General features: G+C 43.7%; 2 protein-coding genes and 1 long non-coding RNA gene across 6 annotated transcripts in view; 1 reads left to right on the top strand and 2 right to left on the bottom strand.

The window, feature by feature from the left end:
• LOC114644582 (E3 ubiquitin/ISG15 ligase TRIM25-like) overlaps positions 1-18,053 on the bottom strand; it is a 182,535-nt gene that overhangs the window by 84,758 nt on the left and 79,724 nt on the right. The gene's annotated exons all lie outside the window — the stretch shown is intronic.
• LOC127527847 (E3 ubiquitin/ISG15 ligase TRIM25-like) overlaps positions 1-18,053 on the bottom strand; it is a 117,695-nt gene that overhangs the window by 71,994 nt on the left and 27,648 nt on the right. The gene's annotated exons all lie outside the window — the stretch shown is intronic.
• The window catches only part of LOC127527857 (uncharacterized), a 134,184-nt gene that overhangs the window by 115,799 nt on the left and 332 nt on the right, over positions 1-18,053 (top strand). The window lies entirely within an intron of this gene.

The following is an 18,053-nucleotide window of genomic DNA, read 5'->3' as shown; positions in this document are numbered from 1 at the left end:
CAAGTGACAACATCCACTAGCATTCAGAAATGTTTATGCGTTTGATGGTTTTTATTATCGACAAAGACATTGCGTATATGTCACAAATTGTCATGTATTTGTAATGCTGTACACTATCGTAGCCTTTTTTTTCCTTTGATAAGAACGGACAAGCAGACAGCACGTGCCTTTTTCTTTGTCGTCTTTTTTGAACAACAACTAACAAAATGTGCAAAGGATTACCAATCATGTCACTAGGTGTCAACCCACAATCAGACATCAATAGCTGAACTGACAGGCACACTTATGCTGATATATAACAATGTCGAGAAAGGGTCAAAAAAGCTTCAGCAATTTGCCTGACAACTGACTGCCGGACATCCAGAGCGACCTGCTCATACGTGTTTGTCACTTGTCACTTTATTGGAAACTTTAAGATGACATCCTGCCTTCTGGGCTGTTGTGAGTTTACTGAGAGACGTACTGCAGAAAACCTGGCAGAGGAGCTGCTGAGAGTGACAATGAGTGACAAGTAGACGAGCCAGTGTCATGCTGTGTTACTGTATATATACTGTATGTCACGTGGAGAGGCCTGTCCGCCATCAGCACACATCAGAATTCAAGTGCAGTCCTCTCTCTCACCGTTAGAGGGCACTTCTGGAATCGCTAATATGTCACTTATATTGTTTAGAAATAAGACATGATAGTATTCTAATATTTATAATATTTGTAATTTAATTTGTATTATTATAGAATGGAATAATTTAAAATGTGGAATCCATATTACTAACCGAGAATGCTAAACCGGATGGACGCAGGGACATCCGGCCATGGGCCGTAGCCGCAAAAAGACGTACTGCGCAGGCGCCCCAAGAAATGAGGCTCCGTGAGAGGCGGCCGCAACCACAGAAAAAAGGAGTGAGCACAGAAAAAAGGAGTCAAACGCAGGCGACGCACAGCACCGCACGAAAGCCATTGCACACGAAACTAGGACACAAAAAAAAAGAAGCCGCTCGCGCCCACCTGCAAGCCCCCCAAAACAGGCACCGGACAGGACACACACAAAGAGGACGATTCAACAAGCCCCTGGCACACAAAAAGAAAGAAGATGCTCGCGCACCATCAATCCTAACCCTCTCAGACGCCGAAAAAGCACACGGCGCCGCACGAATCCCATTGCACACGAAACAGGACCCACACAAACAGGAGGATTTAACAAGCTCCTAACGCACCAAAAAAAAGAAGCTGTGACCGCCACGCCAGGCCCATCAGAGACGAGACATGGCACAAGAAACGTTCACAACAACGACGAATCAGACCCACAAACACACTAACATCAATAAAAAGTGACACCCAAAGCCCCATTTCTAAAGGAACCGTCCATATTAAACATACGTCATCTCAACACCTTCACACTAGGCAGCATAGGTGGATCTCCTTACAATAAAGCACTATTCACCGTTCAACTGCAGAAAAGGCTCCATATTAACAGTGAGTGAGATCCTCCTTATTACTTATCCATATTTCGCATGCTGAGGAACAAACAAGTCATGAATACACGCTCACGGGTACAAAACGATTCGGCTCGGATAACGGGACCAAACACACGAACCCGCATGAAACAACAAAATACACGGCGACGCATCTGCATTACATCCTACAATAGTTCATTTGATTTTGCATCTACCGGAGTAAATATCAGGTCACCAAAAGGCAATGACCCATACTGCTTTCGCGTATGTAGACAAATATTACATCGCATTGGAACAGTGCACCCTGAAACAAATCAAGAACGCAAATATGCACAAATCACGTCGGCACCTACAAAGCGCTTCTGAAACCGCGGAAGAAAAAATGTCTCGGCTCCAAAAACACATGTCAGTCCTTATTCCAAATACCGGTCCCAGTCACAGAAACATCGGTATCCACTATGACAATTCACAGTAACAATGCACGTGACATCCGTCTTGCCACACTATTAATTATAGATGATTGTACAATGGCATCCAGTCACTTACTCAACACCATTGATAAACTTCTACAAACGTTGATGAATAATAATATTCCCTTTGCGGGAAAGGTACTTTTATTAGGAGAAGATTTTAGACAGTGCTTAACTATTACTCCACTTACAATGCGCTCAGCTATTGTTCAGTCCACCTTAAAATACGCGGACAATTGGCATTGCGTTGATGAATAATAATATTCCCTTTGCGGGAAAGGTACTTTTATTAGGAATAGATTTTAGACAGTGCTTACCTATTGCTCCACATTGCATGCGCTCAGCTATTATTCAGTCCACCTTAAAATACGTAACGACGTCATATAAACAACACGAGACCGAACTACAATACATATACAGGCGCGAGACCTGATTGGTGATAATACGAAGAAACGAACAGTCCGCATATTAACAGTGAGTTCGATCTTACTTATTACTTATCCATATTCATAACGATAAAGATCAAACAAGTCATCAATTCACGATCACGGATACAAAACTAGACGGCTCGAGTAACGAGACCACAAACACGAACCCGCATCAAACAAAAAAATTCACCTCGGCGCGCTTCTAAAACCGCGGAATGTTAGGCGAACAATTGGCATTGCTTTCTAAAGATACACTTGGTACAAAACATGCGATTTCCAGATCCCAAATATAACAATTGGTTATTACAACTAGAACATTGTACACTCACCAATACAGATGGACTTCACCCAGATATTATTACAATTCCTCAACCCTTCATCTGCGACAACTTACTTACGGAGATATTTGGAACAGCGGTCTCATTAGACCAAATGCCCCTTTTAACGCAACGCACTATATTATGTCCAAAAAATATTAATGTTGATCACATTAATAACCAGGTCATTTCATTACTTCCTGGAGAGGCACAGCTCTTTCTAAGCTCTGACAAAGTTCACTCTGATGACGACAATGAACATCTAAATTTCACCTTAGAATATGTGAACACTATTAACCCAGCCGGATTACCACAACACAGTCTTAGCCTTAAAAACGGAACAATAATCATGCTATTAAGAAACCTTAACACTAAACAGGGCTTATGCAATGGCACACGTTTAGTCGTCAACACCATGACACACAATGTTATTCAAGCAACAGTTCTTACAGGATCACATGCTAACAATACTGTTCTCATTCCTAGAATTGACCTTACGAGTTCTGACCTGGAATTACCTTTTACATTGAAACACTGACACTTCCCCATTAAACCTGCATTTGCCATGACCATCAACAAATCACAAGGACAAACCATGGACAAGGTTGGCATCTACCTCTCTGAGCCCATTTTTGGACATGGACAACTTTATGTTGCCTTCTCACGTGTTCGACGTTCATCTGACGTTAAAATTAAAGTTATAAATGCTCCATGCCAAGGAAGACTCATTCAAGGACAGGACACCATCTTTACTACTAATGTTGTATACAAAGAAATATTCCAATAAACCTTTACACTGTGCCAAACACTGTATTTTTTGCTTTCTATATGCATCATCCACACCTGCACACTATTCTATATCTAATTCATACATCTCACTCTTTGTCATGCCCCAACGCCAGGGGTTGGCGAGCGAAGCGAGCAGGGGGCGGAGCCCCCTAGTTTAGAAATAAGACGTGATAGTATTCTAATATTTATAATATTTATAATATTTGTAATTTAATTTGTATTATTATAGAATGGAATAATTTAAAATGTGGAATTATTAAAATAACTAAAAAAAATCATGAAATTTATTGAAAACCAAAGAAATGTTTGAATTTTACATATATTTTATCACATGGGTTTTAATTTGAAATGTGTCACATGTGTGACTTTATATTTTGATAATAAAAACATATTAGCGATGCTCCAGTGTGATCGAGACTTGAGCACTTCTACCAATAGTGCATTCCTAAATTAAAATTTAGCGTTGTTGGGTGGATCTCAATATAATCAAAAAACTGAAAATGTGCATAAAAACTTTGGGGTGGGGGGGGGGGGCTGCCACAATGACTAAAATGAAAAGATGGGGCACACATGGATAAAGGTTGAGAAACACTGAAATATCCAAATGTTATACGAGTCTTCATGTGTCTCAGAGACATCTGTACCTTTGTTAGTGCTGGTGACAGCGAGTCCAAGTGTGTGTCACTGAGAAGTGACATGCTGGAGGGGTCACACTTATGTACTTAAGTGGAATGAGCCTGATGTGGGCTATTACAGAGGGACTGGCAGTAGGGAATCATCATCATCATCATCCTCCTCCTCACTAAGCACAGACAAACTTTCACTTTGGTTTCTTCACAAGTCACTTCCATGTTCCTCTGACTGATTCTCTCTGCCTGCCTCTCCTCAGACTGACGATGGCTGAAGCCCAGCTGTTTGTGTCACAGGACGAGTTCATCTGCTCGGTGTGTCTGGGCACCCTGACTGACCGCGTGTCACTGCATTGTGGTCACAGTTTCTGTCTGAAGTGCCTCACAGACTATCCACTATGAGATATTGAAGGTTAAAATAACAGAATACAACAACACAGTCCATCTTGAGAGGCGCTGCTATTTCTCTATGATTATAAATAACAATGCTAGTAATCTCAGAGTCTTATTCTCTACGATTGATCGTCTGCTAAACTCAAGTCACTCAACAGAATGCCTCCAAAATACTTCCAGTGAAACTAGTGAGGCTATTGCTGTAATTTTTAATCAAAAATTAATGCTATTAGAAATAATATAGTACATCTCCCCAACACTGATCATCTTAAGCCCCAGTACTGCATTATAAGCAAATTAAATTCTTTCACCAGGATAGATTTACCTGCTTTATATAAAATAATTTCTCAATTGAGACCCTCCACTTGAATCCTTGACCCAATACCAACCAGTTTTTAGAAAGAAGTATCGGTTGTGCTAATTGAGAGTATTCTTGACATAATAAACTCACTATTAGATACAAGGGTCTTCCCACACTGTCTTAAGACTGCTGTAGTTAAACCCCTGCTCAAGAAAAATAATCTCGACTCCTCTGTTTTTCACAATTTTAGACTTATTTCTAACTTGCCTTTCTCAAGTGAGAAGGCCATCTCAAGGCCATCATTATGCAGCTCAATGACCCCCTCAATAAACCTGCTATTCTTGATGAGTTTCAGTCGGGTTTCAGAACAAATCACAGCACAGAAACTGCACTCGTTAAAGTAGTCAATGACTTGTAGGTAAATGCAGACAGAGGCCGTCTATCTGTTCTCATCCTCTGAGATCTGAGTGTCACATTTGATACCATCAAACACAATATTCTTAGAAATCACCTTAGTCAAAGGGTGGGCGTCTCTGGCAGGGTCTTAAATTGGTTTGAATCCTACCTGGCAAGTAGAAAATTCTTTGTTGTTTGTGGTAATTATACTTCAATGACACCTGATATTCTATATGGTGGTCCACAAGGCTCAATCCTGGTAGACTATCTCTGGGCATAACGTGAGCTACCACAGCTATGCTGATAACACACAACTGTATTTATCAATAGCACCTGATTACCCTGACTCTCTTGATTCACTAACACAATGTCTCACTTGTGTTTCTGAATGGATGAATAGTAACTTTCTCAAGCTAAATAAAGAGAAAACTGAAATTTTAGTGATTGGCAATAATGGATACAATGACGCTATTAGAAATAAACTTGATGCATTAGGATTAAAAGACAAGAAGGACGTAAAAAGCTTAAGAGTAACTGTTGACTGTAATCTGAATTTTAAATTGCATATTCATCAGACCACTAGGACAGCATTTTTTCACTTAGTGAAAAGTTAGACCTCTTATATAATTGAAAGATGCTGAGAAATGAGTTCACGCTTTTGTTTTCAGTTGACTACATTACTGTAACGCACTCCTCTCAGGACCACAAAAAAAAGACATCAATCAGTTACAACGAGTGCAGAATGGAGCTGCTAGAATCTTAACTAGGAAAAGAAAATCTGAGCACATCACCCCAGTTCTGATGTCACTACACTGGTTACCTGTGTCATTTAGAATTGACTTTAAAATACTGCTTATCTATATATATAAAATCCCTGTGTGCGTCTAGGTGTCCATGTGTGGGTGTCTTCTGGTGAAGTGCGCATGCGCGGAGCATGGTGCGATGCACGATATTACTGTCAGAGAAAGTTAGAGGCGATTTACGGAAATAAAACCAGTATTACTGTCAGAGGAGATTAAAGGCATATTACTGACATGCACGCCTGTATTACCGCCAGAGAAACTTAAAGGTATATTACAGACGTACAAGCCAGCGGACGTACAAGACAGTATCCTTCAATAAGGGCGCGCACAAAAAGGCGAGCCTCAAAAGGACGACCTCAATTGGGCGCAGCGAATAAAGGCGCGCGTAAATAAAGATCTGCACCTTTGTTGCTCTTCACATATTCCAGAGCCATTTGAACTAAATTATCTATGAACGTCTTTATTCGCCGCGCTCAATTGAGGTCGCCCTTTCCTCTGATTGATCGATTTAAATGATGTGCCCCACCCCCTGTCCGGTGAGTCATGAATTCCAACCTGTCTCCTCCCTAACCCCTCCCAGACCCCCCTTAATCCACCCCACCTGGCTGGCACCCCCCCTCCCTGCCCCTTCTCCTGAGGCCCTTTATATAAACAGAACGACCCTGACATGAACCCAAGGCCTGATCGACATGTCCAGAGATGTTCCTGCTCATACCCAGCCGGCCAGGTCTCACTTATAGCCGCTCCTGCATATCCTCTCCACAGTGCTGGAGCATGTCACTGCATCTATCTATTATTTAATATTATCACGAGACTCAGATATATATCTATCTATCTAACCTTTGCTTTAGAATTTGTAAAAAAGGAACACCTTTTCAAACTAAACCGATTTTAATTGTTCTCTGTAAGCCGCAGTTTGAGTGAAACAGCCTTCACCATCTCACAGAAAGCCATCTGACAGAAGAGCACGCTGACAGCCGCTGTGTGTTGATGGCTCAGTGTGTAGAGAGAGAGAACAACACGTTACTGCTGCTTAAAGATGGCAGGGCCTGCGTGTGCACCCAGCTGTGTGCAGAACCCTCCTTCACTGAGATAAGCTTTTCTTTTGCTGATACGCGTAATTGGATTTGACAGAAGAACAGGTTCACACATACCAGTCTTTAACAGAAGTTCATATCTTCCTGTTGTAAATGGAAAGTGGTCTTAAAACGGGTCAAAGGGGCACACATTTGCTAAAAGAAATCATTCTCCTTATTACACAGTCTGCTTTCAAAAAATAACTCTCTTTTCGGTATATACTGTACATGTTTACCACAAAATCCTTATTCTATGTAGCGCCTTCAGTCAGTCAGTCAGTCATTCTGCATCCCGCTATATCCGAACACAGGGTCACGGAGGTCTGCTGGAGCCAATCCCAGCCAACACAGGGAGCAAGGCAGGATATGTAGCGTCCTTCTTTTACTAATTTAATGAATGACACTCATGATGTCAGACTACTCGACACGACATGCGGCCTTTCCTTCTTTCCCAGTTTATTTTTATGCTCTTGCAGTACTCGGCCTGGCCAGAAGATGTCAGCAGCGCACCACCGCCATATAAACGCAGGCGAGAGGGACACAAGAGAGCCGCATGAGGGGTGTCAGGTTCAGCCGGCCGACTGACCACGAGGAGCTCCGCCACAAGTAGGCGCTTCATTGCTCAGCTGTCAGACTGTCAGACCTGCACAGCAGGAGGCGGCGGTGAGCACAACGACGTGAACTTGTGAGGGTCTGCGCAGATTCTCTGATCTTCGTTTCACTTTTCTTGTGTCGCATGCCCAAGTGCCCTTCAGTGTGGGACGCGGTCGGGGTCGTGAATGACGTGTTTTGATGACAGATATAAACACGTGTGTATAAATATATGTGTGAATATCTAGAGTGTTGATTCTCGCAGCCCATATCGATATTGACAGACCTGAGTGGTTAAGGGCAGGGCTAAGGGGCGGGATAAATGTCAATCAAAGTCAGCGTCAGCGAATCATCTTCTTGCTGTCACCGCCCGCCTACTCTGCTCCAGTCTGCCGCATTAGCCTTTTAAATAATCCGCAGGTAATTAGGCGCCGGAACGGCTCATTACCTCGCATGCTGTCGTAACTCCCCGAAGCCAACTACGGTTGTCCAGAAGTGCAGTGCGCAAAAATAAATAAATAAAATAGAAATAAAACAATCAAATGGAATCATGTAAATCAGGGATGTGCAAAGTCATTCCTGGAGGGCCGCAGTGGCTGCAGGCTTTTGTTCCAACCCAATTGCTTAATAAGAAGCACTAATTGCTCTAGAAACACTTCTGTTTCATTTTAGTTATCTCCCTCGTTAAGATTTTGAACCCTTATTGCTTATTTAAGTCTTAAACAGCTGCATTCTTGGTTTTTAATTGCTCCTTATTAGCAATAAGATGCAAATGACAAAAGAAACCAGCAGTTATCCATTTTGCTTGTTACCCTTTACGCCTGTGTGTATTTATCATGTACTATTTGGTTTAATTAAATACTTGGAAGGAAAGAGAAGACAAAAAAGTCAAGGACTGAGAATTACCCATCCGTTTTACACTTCAAAATATTTGGATATCTTTAGAATGGAAAAAAAAATCTAGGATTTGAGAATGACTTGACATAGCAGAGTTAAAGCACTATCAAGCCATGAAATGTAATTATTGGCAAGGATTGTTTTCTAATTAAACAACTGGGTTGGAATAAAAACCCGCGGCCACTGTGGCCCTCCAGGAATGACTTTGCACACCCCTGATGTAAATGGTGGCGGCGCAGTCACACTCTGAAGTTGATGACGCGTGTTTGTATTTGTGTCTTTTAAACTGAAATCAAAGTCACCTGCGATCTCATAACCTGCCCGGTCAATTGTAATAACCTGAAGGTGCCATTCAAACCTGCGCTCCGCCTTCACCCCCCACCTCCCTGCAGTGCGCGCTCCCGCTGATCTCAAAGCGCAGCACCGGACTAAACCAGTCGGGCATTCCGTGAAGCGCGCGTGTCACACTGAGACTTAGCGGAGTGAGCCTCACGGGAATAGCCGTCTGCTTACAGTCGAGGCTCAGTCGGTGCTGCGATCTCAAAGTGTCCGCCATTAACACAAGACGGGCTGAGACAGTCCACGGTTATGTGCGCACACTCGGGATATTTAAGGAGCGCCGAGAAACGATAAAGGAGAACATCAGTGATGGAGACACCGAGGAGAGAGCGACATCTACAGAGGGAGTGTCTGTGACTATTATGGGATGGCTTGGGAAGAGAAAGTCGGCTGAGCAAGAAGGAGCACTTGAGCTGGTCGAGTGGCGCAAATCTGTAACAACAACAACATTTATTTCTATAGCACATTTTCATACAAAAAGTAGCTCAAAGTGCTTTACGTAATGAAGAGAAGAAAAATAAAAGACAAAATATGAAATTAAAATAAGACAACATTAGTTAACATAGAAAGGAGTAAGGTCCGATGGCCAGGGTGGACAGAAAAAAACAAAAAAAAAAAAAACTCCAGAAGGCTGGAGAAAAAAATAAAATCTGTAGGGGTTCCAGGCCACGAGACTACCCAGTCCCCTCTGGGCATTCTACCTAACATAAATGAAATAGTCCTCTTTGTAGTTCGGGTTTTCACGGAGTCACTTGATGCTGTTGGTCATACAGACTTCTGGCTTTTAATCCATCCATCATTTTTGGAACATCATGGTGCTTTGGGTCGATGGTGGTGGCGCACGCCACCACCAACAGGACACCGGAAAAGGAAACAGAAGAGAGAGTAGGGGTTAGTACAGATTTTGAATGAATAGTTATTATAATGAATTGGATATACAGAGTATTAGGATTAAATTACAGTGAAGTTATGAGAAGGCCATGTTACAGTAATGTGTTTTCGGTAGTTTTTTAAAGTGCTCCGCTGTATTAGCCTGGCGAATTCCTACTGGCAGGCTATTCCAGATTTTAGGTGCATAACAGCAGAAGGCTGCCCGCCTCACCACTTCTTTTAAGTTTTGCTCTTGGAATTCTAAGGAGACACTCAGTTGAGGATCTGAGGTTACGATTTGGAATATAAGGTGTCAGACATTCCGATATATAAGCTGGGGCGAGATTATTTAAAGCTTTAAAAACTATAAGCAGAATTTTAAAGTCAATTCTGAATGATATAGGTAACCAGTGTAGTGACATCAAAACTGGAGAAATGTGTTCGGATTTTCTTTCCCTGGTAAGGATTCTAGCAGCTGCATTCTGCACTAATTGCAAACGATTGATGTCTTTTTTGGGTGGTCCTGAGAGGAGTGCGTTACAGTAATCTAGCCGACTGAAAACAAACGCATGAACTAATTTCTCTGCATCTTTCAATGATATAAGAGGTCTCACTTTTGCTATGTTTCTTAGGTGAAAAAATGCTGTCCTAGTGATCTGATTAATATGCGATTTAAAATTCAGATTACAATCAACGGTTACCCCTAACCTTTTTACCTCCGATTTGACTTTTAATCCTAATGCATCCAGTTTATTTCTAATAGCCTCATTGTATCCATTATTGCCAATCACTAGGATTTCGTTTTTTTCTTTATTTAATTTGAGAAAGTTACTATTCATCCATTCTGAGATACAGGTTAGACATTGTGTTAGCGAATCATGAGATTTGGGGTCATCAGGTGCTATTGATAAATACAGCTGTGTGTCATCAGTATAGCTGTGGTAGCTCACGTTGTGCCCTGAGATAATCTGACCTAATGGAAGCATGTAGATTGAGAAGAGCAGTGGACCCAGGATAGAGCCTTGTGGAACACCATATAGAATATCATGTGTCTTTGAGTTGTAATTACCACAACTAACATAAAATGTTCTCCCTGCCAGGTAGGATTCAAACCAATTTAAGACACTGCCAGAGAGGCCCACCCATTGACTAAGGCGATTCTTAAGAATATTGTGATCAATGGTGTCAAATGCAGCACTCAAATCTAAGAGGATGAGAACAGATAAATGGCCTCTGTCTGCATTTACCCGCAAGTCATTTACTACTTTAACGAGTGCAGTTTCTGTGCTGTGATTTGTTCTAAAACCTGACTGAAATTTATCAAGAATAGCAGGTTTATTGAGGTGCTCATTTAACTGTATAATGACGGCCTTCTCTAGGATTTCACTTAACAAAGGCAGGTTAGAGATGGGTCTATAATTTTCAAGAGCAGAGGGATCGAGATTATTTTTCTTAAGTAGGGGTTTAACTACCGCAGTCTTAAGACAGCCTGGGAAGACCCCCGTATCTAATGACGAATTTACTATGTCAAGAACATTATCACTAAGCACAACCGATACTTCTTTGAAAAAATAAGTTGGTATTGGGTCAAGGGCACAGGTGGAGGGTTTCATTTGAGAAATTATTTTATGTAAATCAGGTAAATCTATCCTAGTGAAAGTCTTTAATTTGTTTATTATGGGGTACTGGGGTGTAGGAGGATCCGCAGTGTTGGGGAGATATACTATGTTATTTCTAATATCATTAATTTTTTGATTGAAAAATACAGCGATAGCCTCACAGGTTTTACTTGAAGTACTTAGGAGGCATTCCTTTGAGTTACCTGGGTTTAACAGATGATCAATTGTCGAAAATAAGACTCTGGGATTACTAGCATTGTTATTTATAATCTTAGAGAAATAGCAGCGCCTCTCAAGACGGACTGTGTTATTGTATTCTGTTATTTTAACTTTTAATATTTCATAGTCAATAGTTAGTTTAGTTTTCCTCCATTTACGCTCAGCTCTACGGCATGTTCTCTTTAAATCAGACACTCTTTGGGTCTTCCAAGGTATAACAATGCTAGAAGATTTTTTAACTGTCTTTTCAGGTGCAACTAATTCAACAGCAGCCCTCACTTTAGTATTAAATCTTTCCACCTTACTATTTACATTCTCCTCGCTATTATAGTTGGCACTATAAACGGACTGATTGGTTAGAATGTTTGTAAGTTTTAAAGCTGCTGATGAGTCAAAGAAGCGTTTTTTAACAATATGCTTCTCATGAGTGTTTTCTATCATTATTTCTATATTAAAAAGTAGAAGAAAATGGTCTGATAGACAAATATCAATGACCTGCTTTATATCAACTTTTAGTCCTTTAGTAATTACTAAGTCTAACGTATGACCTGCTTTATGTGTAGGCTGATTAACGAGCTGTCTCAAATCAAAAGAGTCCAGGAGGTTCATAAATTCTTTTACTTTTTGGTCACACTGATTATCTATATGAAAATTAAAGTCGCCGACTATTAAGAGTGTGTCATAGTTCGTAATTAAGATTGACATCAAGTCAGAGAATTCCTCAAAGAAAGACGCGTTGAATTTTAGAGGTCTATACACAGATAATACTAGAACGTGAGAATCTCCATGAATAATAATGGCGAGATACTCAAAAGACTTGAATTTACCAAAACCGATATTTTTACATTTCAACCGGTTTGAGTAAATGTTTGCTAGCCCTCCACCTCTCTTTCCTTGGCGATCATCACGAGTAAAACTGTAATCCGGAGGCGCAGATTCGATTAAAACAGCTGCCCCATCTGAGCTAAGACATGTTTTACTTAATGCAATAAAATCTATTTTTTTTATCATTAATTAGATCGTTGATAAAAAACGTCTTGTTAGTTAAAGCTCTAATATTTAATAGTGCCATATTCAATGTTTCGGAGGAGCAGAGATGAATACTATGTGTGTTATTGATATATGGAACAGGAATTAAGTTATTTTTATTAGCGCTGCTCTGTGTGTATTTTTTGTTTAATCTATGATCTGTTTTTACAGTGTTAATACATTGTTCATCTAAAGTAGTAACTTTAATTAAATTATTGGTGTTTATGCCGTATTGCCTAGATTTTCTTTGTGCATTAAGATTGGTTATTACAGTATTTATGTTGTGCACTTTTATAGAAGATTTTATTAAACACTTATCATGACCAAGCACAGGAGTGGCATTTCGGAAGGGGTTAAAAGCAGAGATAGATAGTCAAGACAAACAAATTACCTTGGATATGTTTTCGGAGAGGACCTGGGCGCCGAAGCTATTTAGATGCAGGCCATCTCGCTTGAATAAACGCGGTCTTTCCAAAAAGAGGTCCCAGAACTTAAGCTGCTGAATAATCAACGATATCGCGTTAAAATATCTGAGATAATTTTTTTATTTAATTACATGTTGCCTGAAGAAGGGGCCTGAGTTGCCTCGAAAGCTTGCATATTGTAAATTTTTTTAGTTAGCCAATAAAGGGGTCATTTTTCTTGACTTCTCACTACTTAACACCATCCATCCATCCATCCATCCATCCATCCATCCATCCATCCTCTTCCGCTTATCCAAGGTCGGGTCACGGGGGCAGCAGCTTGAGCAGAGATGCCCAGACTTCCCTCTCCCCGGCCACTTCTTCTAGCTCTTTCGAGAGAATCCCAAGGAGTTCCCAGGCCAGCCGGGAGACATAGTCCCTTCAGCGTTTCCTGGGTCTTCCCCGGGGCCTCCTCCCGGTTAGACGTGCCCGGAACACCTCACCAGGGAGGCGTCCAGGAGGCATCCTGATCAGATGCCCGAGCCACCTCATCTGAGTCCTCTCGATGCAGAGGAGCAGCGGCTCTACTCTGAGCACCTCCTGGATGACTGAGCTTCTCACCCTATCTTTAAGGGAAAGCCCAGACACCCTGCGGAGGAAACTCATTTCAGCTGCCTGTATTCGCGATCTCGTTCTTTCGGTCACTACCCATAGCTCATGACCATAGGTGAGGGTAGGAACATAGATCGACTGGTAAATTCAGAGCTTTGCCTTGCGGCTCAGCTCCTTTTTCACCACGACAGACCGATGCAGAGCCCTCATTACTGCGGATGCCGCACCGATCCGCCTGTCGATCTCACGCTCCATTCTTCCCTCACTCGTGAACAAGACCCCAAGATACTTGAACTCCTCCACTTGAGGCAGGATCTCGCTCCCTACCCTGAGAGGGCACTCCACCCTTTTCCGGCTGAGGACCATGGTCTCGGATTTGGAGGTGCTGATTCCCATCCCAGCCGCTTCACACTCAGCTGCGAACTGATCCAGAGAGAGCTGAAGATCAGGCCTGATGAAGCAAACAGGACACCATCATCTGCAAAAAGCAGTGACCCAATCCTGAGTCCACCAAACCAGACCCCCTCAACACCCTGGCTGCGCCTAGAAATTCTGTCCATAAAAGTTATGAACAGAATCGGTGACAAAGGGCAGCCCTGGCGGAGTCCAACTCTCACTGGAAACGGGTTCGACTTACTGCCGGCAATGCGGACCAAGCTCTGACACCGGTTGTACAGGAACTGAACAGCCCTTATCAAGGGGGCTGGTACCCCATACTCTCGGAGCACCCCCCACAGGATTCCCCGAGGGACACGGTCGAATGCCTTTTCCAAGTCCATATAACACATGTAGACTGGTTGGGCGAACTCCCATGCACCCTCCAGGACCCTACTAAGGGTATAGAGCTGGTCCACTGTTCCGCGACCAGGACGAAAACCACACTGTTCCTCCTGAATCCGAGGTTCAACTCTCCAACGGACCCTCCTCTCCAGGACCCCCGAATAGACTTTTCCAGGGAGGCTGAGGAGTGTGATCCCTCTGTAGTTGGAACACACCCTCCGGTCCCCCTTCTTAAAGAGGGGGACCACCACCCCGGTCTGCCAATCTAGAGGCACTGTCCCTTTTGTCCATGCGATGTTGCAGAAACGCGTCAACCAAGACAGCCCTACAACATCCAGAGCCTTGAGGAACTCCGGGCGTATCTCATCCACCCCCGGGACCCTGCCACCAAGGAGTTTTTTGACCACCTCGGTGACCTCAGTCCCAGAGATGGGGGAGCCCACCTCTGAGTCCCCAGGCTCTGCTTCCTCATTGGAAGGCATGTTATTGGGATTGAGGAGGTCTTCGAAGTACTCCCCCTACCGACCCTCAACGTCCCGAGTCGAGGTCAGCAGCGCACCATCCCCACCATATACAGTGTTGACACTGCACTGCTTCCCCCTCGTGAGACGCCGGACGGTGGACCAGAATCTCCTCGAGCCATCCGAAAGTCGTTCTCCATGGCCTCCCCAAACTCCTCCCATGCCCGAGTTTTTGCGTCAGCAACCACCGAAGCTGCATTCCGCTTGGCCTGCCGGTACCTATCAGCTGCCTCCAGGGTCCCACAGGACAAAAGGGACCGGTAGGACTCCTTCTTCAGCTTGACGGCATCCTTCACCACCGGTGTCCACCAACGGGTTCGGGGATTGACACCACGACAGGCACTGACCACCTTACGGCCACAGCTCTGGTCAGCTGCCTCAACAATAGAGGCACAGAACATGGCCCATTCGGACTCAATGTCCCCCACCTCCCTCGGGACATGGTCGAAGTTCTGCCGGAGGTGGGAGTTGAAGCTACTTCTGACAGAGGTCTCTGACAGACGTTCCCAGCAGACCCTCACAACACGTTTGGACCTACCAGGCCTGACCGGCATCCTCCCCCACCATCGAAGCCAACTCACCACCAGGTGGTGATCTGTTGACAGCTCCGCCCCTCTCTTCACCTGAGTGTCCAAGATATGTGGTCGCAAGTCCGACGATACGATTATCGAACTGAGGCCTAGGGTGTCCTGGTGCCAGTGCACATATGAACACCCCTATGCTTGAACATGGTGTTCATTATGGACAATCCGTGACGAGCACAGAAGTCCAATAACAAAACACCACTCGGGTTCAGATCAGGGGGGCCATTCCTCCCAATCACGCCCTTCCAGGTCTCACTGTCATTACGCACGTGAGCATTGAAGTCTCCCAGCAGAACGAGGGAGTCCCCAGAAGGTATGCCCTCTAGCACCCCCTCCAGGGACTCCAAAAAGGGTGGGTACTCCGAACTGCTGTTCAGTGCATACGCACAAACAACAGTTAGGACCCGTCCCCCCCCCCCCGAAGGTGGAGGGAGGCTACCCTCTCGTCTACCGGGGTAAACCCCAATGTACAGGCTCCAAGTCGGGGGGCAATAAGTATACCCACACCCACTCGGTGCCTCTCACCGGGGGCAACTCCAGAGAGGTAGAGAGTCCAGCCCCTCTGAAGGAGATTGGTTCCAGAGTCCAAGCTGTGCGTCAAGGTGAGCCCGACTATATCTAGCAGGAACCTCTCAACCTCACGCACTAGCTCAGGCTCCTTCCCCTTCAGAGAGGTGACATTCCACGTCCCAAGAGCCAGCTTCTGTAGCCGAGGATCAGACCACCAAGGTCCCCGCCTTCGGCCACCACCCAAGTCACACTGCACCTGACCTCCTTCGCCCGTCCTACAGGTGGTGAGCCCATGGGAAGGGGCACCCACGTTGCCGCTTCGGGCTGTGCCTGGCTGAGTCCCATGGGTGCAAGCCCGGCCACCAGGCGCTCGCCATCGATCCCCACCTGCAGGCCTGGCTCCAGAGGGGTGCCCCGGTGATCCGCGTCCGGGCGAGGGAAAACGCTGTCCAAAATTTTTATTCGTCATAGGAGATCTGTTGAACCGCACTTTGTCTCATCCCTCACCTAGGACCAGTTTGCCTTGGGTGGCCCTACCAGGGGCATAAAGCCCCGGACAACAGAGCTCCTAGGATCACTGGGACACGCAAAGTCCTCCACCACGATAAGGTGGCAGTTCGGTTAACACAACCGCCAAAAATTGTTTATTGAATCCAGTTAATCTGACTGCGAGTCTCACGTTGCTAAAAAAGTAGAACCAAATTAAATACAAGTCTGTTAATAGTAATAGCAGGTCACTGGCACTTGATCGTTATTATTATATTATTATGACTTATCATCTCATAATTATATGACTTGCTACCTCATTATTACGACTAAGTTTGACTAATATGACGGTACACCCCCCTCTAGTGGACATAGTGGAGAATTGCAGACCTCTTTAAAGTTTTGAACTCCAAGTTCCTCCCAGTTGGCGCCCAGTGGAGTCAACGCCACCTACTTGGAGCTCCAGGGTGGAGGCTCTGGGCTGCAGAGATGCACACTTGGTGTCGATTGAAGCAAGTCTGAATATCACCTGCTGCCCTTCGAGAGGTGACTGAAGTAGCCGTCTCTTCTTATTGCTAATCCACATCTTAGCAGAACTACAGCAGCTTTGACTCCTCATATAATATCAGCAGTGCGTACAGAATGCAAGTAGCCGTCACTTGAATATTATGGTGGGATAAAACTGAAAATGTTTAAGAAGTGTACCTGATAAAGTTTAATGTCAGGATTTATTAGCAGCTGATACTGAAAGTGTGGGGTCAGACTGGAGTCACAGGGACCACTCACCTTGTCACAGGCGCCATCTGTTGGAAAGACAGAGACAAAGTGACTAAACAGATAAGAGGCAGACACACAGACACTTGTCATTTTATTAAAGAGGATTAATCATAAACAAAAAGTCCGAATATCATCAGAAAATTCAAAATATGAGATACGATCAGCAGAATTTACAAATCAAAACTTACCAAATGAGCAAATTTGACAAATTACAGTCATCCATATTTTTTTTTCTGTGTGTTTTGATCTTATTAAATTAATAACCAATTTAAATTTTACAAACTGTGAAGTATTAACAGGCCATTTATCTCTGTGAATGTAAAACCTAATCATAATTAACTAAAGATTAATCTAAAAGAAGTATTATTTAACACTTTAATTATTTTTAAACCCAACTGCCCTTCAAGGTGATGTCAATATTGAGAATATTTTTTAGATCTCACCAAACACTTCACATCCTAACTTCTCATGTGTTTAATATGCAGAGAGGCCACAAGAGGGAGCAGTTTGGCTCCAGAAGAATCAGCTGATGTCACAGCCCTGAAAGTCACAGGAATGTCACTAAGGTGCAAGTCACATGACCAGCGTCTGAGTTGACAGCACATGATGAGGGCCACAGAAGCTGACGTGGAGTCGATTATCAGTGACTGGCGATGTGTCCAGTGTGCTCATTGACTTTTAAATGACATTCTGCTCTGAATGTGCCCACCTGCCCACCCTGCTGACTGACATTTTCATTTCATTAATTCTGAGCTCTAAAAG

The sequence above is a fragment of the Erpetoichthys calabaricus genome, chromosome 5, assembly GCF_900747795.2.
Source record: "Erpetoichthys calabaricus chromosome 5, fErpCal1.3, whole genome shotgun sequence".
NCBI classification, from domain to species: Eukaryota; Metazoa; Chordata; class Cladistia; order Polypteriformes; family Polypteridae; genus Erpetoichthys; species Erpetoichthys calabaricus.
Note: the sequence above shows the minus strand (reverse complement) of the source record. Positions and strands in the feature narration are given on the sequence as shown.